The sequence below is a fragment of the Morus notabilis genome, unplaced genomic scaffold, assembly GCF_000414095.1.
Source record: "Morus notabilis unplaced genomic scaffold, ASM41409v2 Scaffold76, whole genome shotgun sequence".
NCBI lineage: Eukaryota > Viridiplantae > Streptophyta > Magnoliopsida > Rosales > Moraceae > Morus > Morus notabilis.
The window spans coordinates 51346-57630 of NW_010360995.1; positions in this window are offsets into that span (position 1 = coordinate 51346).

Here is a 6285-nt window from a genome sequence, read left to right on the forward strand (position 1 = left end):
ATGGACTCACTGCTAAACACTGAAGTTATTAATAACTCTAAAAGGCTTAAAACTTCTCACTCTAATGAGACATATCTTTCGCATTTGTGACTTGGTCACATTAGCCTTAACAGGATACAGAGTTTGGTAAAGGATGGACCTTTAAGTTCTTTAAAGGTTCGGTCCTTACCTCAATATGAGTCTTGTTTGGAAGGCAAAATGACCAAAAGACCTTTTAGGTCTAAGGGTAATAGGGCTGAAGAGGTTCTTGAACTTGTGCATAGTGATGTTTGTGGTCCCATGAACATCAAGGCAACTGGAGGGTCTGAGTATTACGTCACTTTTGTCGACGATTACTTAAGATATGGTTATGTGTACCTGATGCACCACAAAAGTGAAACCTTTTTAAAATTCAGGGAGTTTCTGCCTGAAGTGGAAAAGCAATTGGGTAAACCCATAAAGGCACTTCGATCTGATCGAGGTGGAGAATACCTCTATGATGAGTTCATTGGAAACGTATTAGAGAATGGGATTCCATACAATTTGAGTACACCTGACACTCCACAGCAAAATGGTGTAGCTAAGAGAAGAAATAGGATCTTGTTGGACATGGTACGATCCATGATGAGTTATTCAATATTGCCTATATCTTTATGGGCATAGGCTTTACAAACTGCATGTTATCTTCTGAACAACAGGTCAACAAAGTCAGTTCCTAAAACTCCTCACGACTTGTGGACATACAAGAAGACATCCTTGAACCATATTCGCATATGGGGATATCCTGCAAATGTCCTAGACAAGGAAGCGAACAAGTTGGAAGCACGTTTAGAAGTGTGCATTTTTGTAGGTTATCCAAGAGGGGTGAAAGGGGGTTATTTCTATAACCCTAAGGAAAATAAAGTCGTGGTTTTAACGAATGCAACATTCCTTGAGGAAAGTTACATGAACGACTTTAAGTCTCGTAGCAAAGTGGTGCTTGAGGAAATGTCGAGTGACTTGGTCATACCGACTTTTCCATTGGAAACCGATCGAATCAGAGTAGAAAAGGAAACCCAACAACAACCTAAGGGGCTTCGGCGTAGTGGGAGGATCAAACATGAACCTGAGAGATTCATGGCTAATGGGGAGACCTTTTGGCAGAATCTTTAGAACATGATAGGGATCCTTATACTTACAAAGAAGCTATGAAGGATGTTGATGCAAACCTTTGGATAGAAGCCATGAAAGCTGAGATGGAATCTATGGATTTTAATCAAGTCTGGGAACTTGTAGATCTTCCTAATGTGATTAAGCCCATTAGGTGTAAATGGGTTTACAAGAGAAAGAGAAATACAGAAGGAAAGGTCGAAACCTATAAGGCTAGACTGGTAGCTAAGGGATACACGTAAAAGGAGGGAATTGACTACGAGAAAACCTTTTCGCCTATAACCATGCTTAAGTCCATCCGTATTCTCTTATCCATTGCGGTTGCTCTCGACTTCAAGATCTGGCAAATGGTTGTTAAGACGACGTTCTTGAACGACCATATTGAGAAAAGTATCTATATGGTACAACCAAAAGGCTTTGGGGCTAAGGGTCAAGAGGGGAAAGTTTGCAAGTTGGTAAAATATACTTATGGATTAAAGTAAGCTTTTCATCCTTGGAACAAAAGATTTGACCAAGTGATCAAGACATTTAGATTCCAACAGAATATGGATGAACCTTGCATTTATAAGCATATTCAAGATGGGAAAGTGGTTTTTCTACTATTATATTGATGACATTCTACTCATTGGCAATGATGTAAGGGCTTTGTCATCAGTCAAAGTTTAGCTTACCAAACAGTTTGACATGAAGGACTTAGGAGAAGCTAATTATGTTCTGGGCATTCAGATCTTAAGAGATCAAAAGAACAAAATGATAGCTCTCTCTCAGGCTTCATACATAGATAAAATTCTCGAGAAATATGCAATGCAGAATTCCAAGAAAGGTGGGCAACCATCTAGGTCTGGAATTACTCTTACAAACAGTGATTGTCCCAAGACATCTAAAGAAAGAGAATACATGGCAAATGTACCCTATGCTTCGACGACTGGGAGCCTCATGTATGCAATGCTTTGCACTCGACCAGACATTTGCCATGCGGTCGGGATTGTAAGTCGATATCAGTCGAATCCAAGACCTAACCAATGGGTAGCAGTAAAGCATATATTTAAGTATCTTCGAAGGACTAGAAATTATATGCTGGTATATTCCGGGGAGGATTTGACACCTCTAGGATATACAGATTCAGATTTTCAATCCTATTTGGATTCTAGGAAATCGACTTCGGGTATTGTCTTTACTCTGGGAAGTGGTTCTATCGTTTGGAAGAGTGTCAAGCAAACTTGCACTTTTGACTCAACGATGAAAGCCGAGTATGTGGCAGCTAGTGATGCTTCAAAAGAAGCAGTGTGGCTCCACAAATTTCTGATGGATCTTGAAGTAGTTCCTGGTGTGGATAAGCCATTGAGACTATACTGTGATAACAGTGCGGGAAAAGCTAACACCAAAGAATCAAGATATCAGAAAATGAGTAAGTACATAGTCATGAAGTATCATGTGATAAGGAGCTTTGTTAAAGAAGGGCATGTGGAAATATGCAAGATTGCGCCGGAGGACAATATGGCTATCCCGTTCACGAAGGCCCTGCCGGCTAAGGCCTTTGAGAAACATATCAAGGCTATAGGGATGTGTAGCATGTCATATTTACTCACTTAAGTGCAAGTGGCAGATTGTTAGCGTTTATGCCCTAAGGAATAAATGTAACGATATTCTTTGAGACATTTGACTATTAATAAAGATTTATTTATTTCATATATCAATGTATTGTCCTCGTTATGTTCATATTAGTTGAATGTATGATAAGCAAACTGAAAGTCTGAGACAGACATTCTAAATCTTTAGTTCATGCATGTAATGTGAAGAACATGTGGAAGATATGAATCTAAAGATGATAGTGTAAATCATATGATCCACAATCGAGAGAATAAAGTTGGGCACTTTAATCATGTTAAGATTGTTATGTTGTCTACTTCTTAGCGGAGATGACTTGTCTTGGTCGTCGGAGGTGGGACTCTATGGGGAGAGACATTCATATAGTTTCTAATGGTAAAATCTATATTGGGTCCGACCAAAGTTGAATTGTTTTAATTAATAATTCTGTTTGAATAAAACAATTGACTTTTGACGAATTATATGTTGTCATCTTAATCCTGAGATGGATAATGAACCCGTATGCTTGACTTGTATCTTTTGATGTACCAAAGGAAGACATCCTGACATTATGGTACGAATAGTGGTTTTCTGATGGTGTGGTAATAGAACATAAGATACATGTAATCGGAAAGGTAAAACAAAACTTGATCTTAAGTCGATTATGGATATCCTTTGGGGATGATACACTAATATATTGAGTCATGGATGAGAGCTATTCAGAGTTTTGTAAATACGCTATATAAATCAAGAGTACAGCTCGCGCTAGAGTTTTATAATCATGAGACGGACTCGTTAGTTTACAAGTAGCGTTGTGATTATAGGAGCTTGATTTATATATGTCCATCGGGTCCCTTTGCTAGCTCACATAATTTCTTGTAACGATACGGTATATTTCCTACATATTGGTAACTTGTATTATTTCCGTAAAAGAGGTTCAAAGTTAATATGAGATTGGTTAATTCATGAGTGATTTATCGGGTGAATTAAAGGATAAATTAATTCTACATTAATTGGTTGAATTATTATTTTAAGAGTTTTTTAATATGGGAAGACTATTATATGACTATTTTGATCAGACAACTTCTCTATTGGGTTGCTTGAATCAAAATTGAGGCTCTATGCAAGTTTCCCGTGTTGAAAAACTAGGAAAACAAGTTTCGTTAATGCAAACAGGTCGACCGGTCGGGTAGACTGGTTCATAAAGACAGGTCGACCGGTAAGTTATAACGTCTCTGTCACCGGTCGATCGGTTGTAATGTGTAGCGCATGTTGACGTGGCGAAACTAACTCTGTAAGCGAGATAAACTTTGAAAAACCTAATTGTTACGAATATATGACTTCCTAAACACTATAAATAACCTAATAAGTCACATTATTCATTAGATCACTTGAAAGACTTTTTGGAGGCTATTGACAAAAGATTCTTGAGAGAAAAAATTGTTTAATTCTCAAGAACAATTTTTTCTTTGGCTCTCTTGTGGTTGGAAGGAGTTCAAGAATACCAAGAGGAGATTGAACGACTTGTGCCCACCCGCACTCCGATCGTGGAAACAAGAATAGCAAAAAAGACTAGTTGGTTGATGCTTTTCCGATTGCTGTTTGGAATGGCTTGATCTGTCAGACGTACAATTTCCTAAATCTCAAAAAGGTATGATTTAGATCTTTAGTATTTATGTTATATAACATCATAAACATGTTACTGGTTAGCTTTGGCATTGATTTAAATTTTTAAAATTGTGTTGCGCACTCGATGCCATATTTTTCCAACATCTAGACACATCACTTAAATTATCATTATTTTTAGTGTCTATTCAATTCCATTTTCTTCACTTGTTTCTTGACCTTCATCCTCATCCATTACACCATCACATAATTCAACACTTTTATTCTCCTTGGTTTCCTCTACCTTCACTTCCTCCTCACCTAATTCTTTATATCTTTTTCTTCAATTTTTTTCTCATTTCATCTCGCTTACTACTTGCGAAAAGTTTATCCAGAGCTCCTTTTTGGGATTGAATCAAAGTTTCTATTCTTCTCTCTTTTTTTTTTTTTTTTTTTTTTTGAGTTTTTCATACCGTGATGCACGTTTTCTATTAGACATGGTTGTTCTTAACTTAGGTACGTATTAAAACCAAGTCAACACAACACAACAAAAATATAAAATAAAATAGCAAGTATAACATAATATATATATATATATATATATATATATATATATATAAAGCAGTACTTAGCAAGTGAACAAGAAATGAGTAAGAAAGATATAACCTAAGATTAATTGAGAAGATAGACAATAGCAATTGTAGACTTATGATGATCTTAGAGAAAATATTATTGTTTTGAGATTGAAGAGATAGCAAGAAGATAGAAGAATAGCTTTTCTTTCTCTTTTCTTTTCTTTTCTTTTTTTTTCCTCCGCTTTTTCTGCAGAGAGACAAATATAGACGTTGAAAGAAGAAATGTGAGTAAGAGAGACGTTTGAGCTTTTTTTTTTTAAATTATTTTTTTTTTCTTTTTTCTTTTTTCTATAAGTTCCTCCAGTTTCTTTGCGTTTTTAAGTTCTCCGATTAATGCAAATACATACGTTGGGGTACTATCCCAATTCCCAAAAAACGGGAAATTTAAAGAAAGAGAAAAAAAAAGGCCTTTCAGGGCCTTCTTAAAATTGATTTTTTTTTGAAAGAAATGGAATTTAATTTTTAAAATATGACAATGGCTAAAAGATAGGCCTATTTTTGAGGAAAAATTTTGGGGCCTTCCTAAAAATGGGGTCATAAGCAAGTGCTTTACTAGCCTAGGCCTTGTGCATAAAAAAATTAGCCTTTTGATATGTATTTCATAAAAAAAATTACAATAAAGATCTACTCTCTTCTAGCATTTCAACGCTGCTAACTCTTTTTAAACATGGTTTATCATTAAAAAAAATGGTATTTGAAAATCTTACTAGGGTAATAAACATAAATATGGTAGTTGACGGGCTTATTTCAACCTGCCATGAAGATATAAAATATTAAGAAAGCACCGGAGAAACCAACCAAAACAGGGGAAACAGGGGAAAATGGTAGAAGGAAAAAAAAAATCAGTTGTTGAAGATCAAGCCATATGCACCAGATTTCTATTTCTTGGATGATTCGGACTTTCTATACATTTCTAAAATCAATAATAAGGTTACATATAAAGTGACCTATGATCTAATATTTCGTTCCACTTTTCCAGTAAAATGACACAATTGAAAATGAAATTCTTGGGCATACTCTCCTATCACAACCAAAAAGGCATACTCAAACTTTGTGCCCCTGGAACCTCTCTTGTATTTGGTATAAAACTATATGGTTCACTCAAAATAAATGAATAGGTAAATAATAACGAAGTAAGCTCTGAATTCCTCATCTCAAGTTCTTGGAACCTTCAATAACGTGGCAGTATTTTCAAACAAATAAAAAAGAAAATAATTTAAAAAACAAAGACTAGGTGAAAGCACAGAATCTTTTCTTTAGCAAAAATAGATACGCTGAGTGTGTTAGATCCTTAATCTAACGTTGGGTTTATATATGTGAATAATTATGT